General features: G+C 37.0%; 1 pseudogene; it reads left to right on the forward strand.

Moving 5' to 3' along the window:
* LOC110427561 ((+)-delta-cadinene synthase isozyme XC14-like) overlaps nucleotides 1–346 on the forward strand; it is a 21,682-nt pseudogene that overhangs the window by 10,654 nt on the left and 10,682 nt on the right.

The following is a 346-nucleotide window of genomic DNA, read 5'->3' on the forward strand; positions in this document are numbered from 1 at the left end:
AGTTGATAGAAAATAAAAGTCATTGACAAAAGTAAACTCTCGACGATTGGCATCACCTAGAGTAATCTTAAACAATTGGCATCAAAATGTAACAAGTGGGAATCACAAGCGAGATTAATGTCACTATCCCTACATACCCCTAGCCTTTCAAGCACATACATAGTCACAGAGGGATGGGACTCCACTCATCCACAAATCATGTCAACGTTTGGAATTAATCCCTCGGACAAAAACAAAAATCCACAAATAAGGATATCATGCCTTTATCATTCACATTTTCCTTATTGAACCTCAATTCACATTTACCGAGCTTCAATCCTCTTTAAGCTCTATCAAATTCTAAGTC

This window comes from Theobroma umbraticum, unplaced genomic scaffold, assembly GCF_002168275.2.
Source record: "Theobroma umbraticum cultivar Fairchild unplaced genomic scaffold, ASM216827v3 scaffold_106.0, whole genome shotgun sequence".
Taxonomy (NCBI): domain Eukaryota; kingdom Viridiplantae; phylum Streptophyta; class Magnoliopsida; order Malvales; family Malvaceae; genus Theobroma; species Theobroma umbraticum.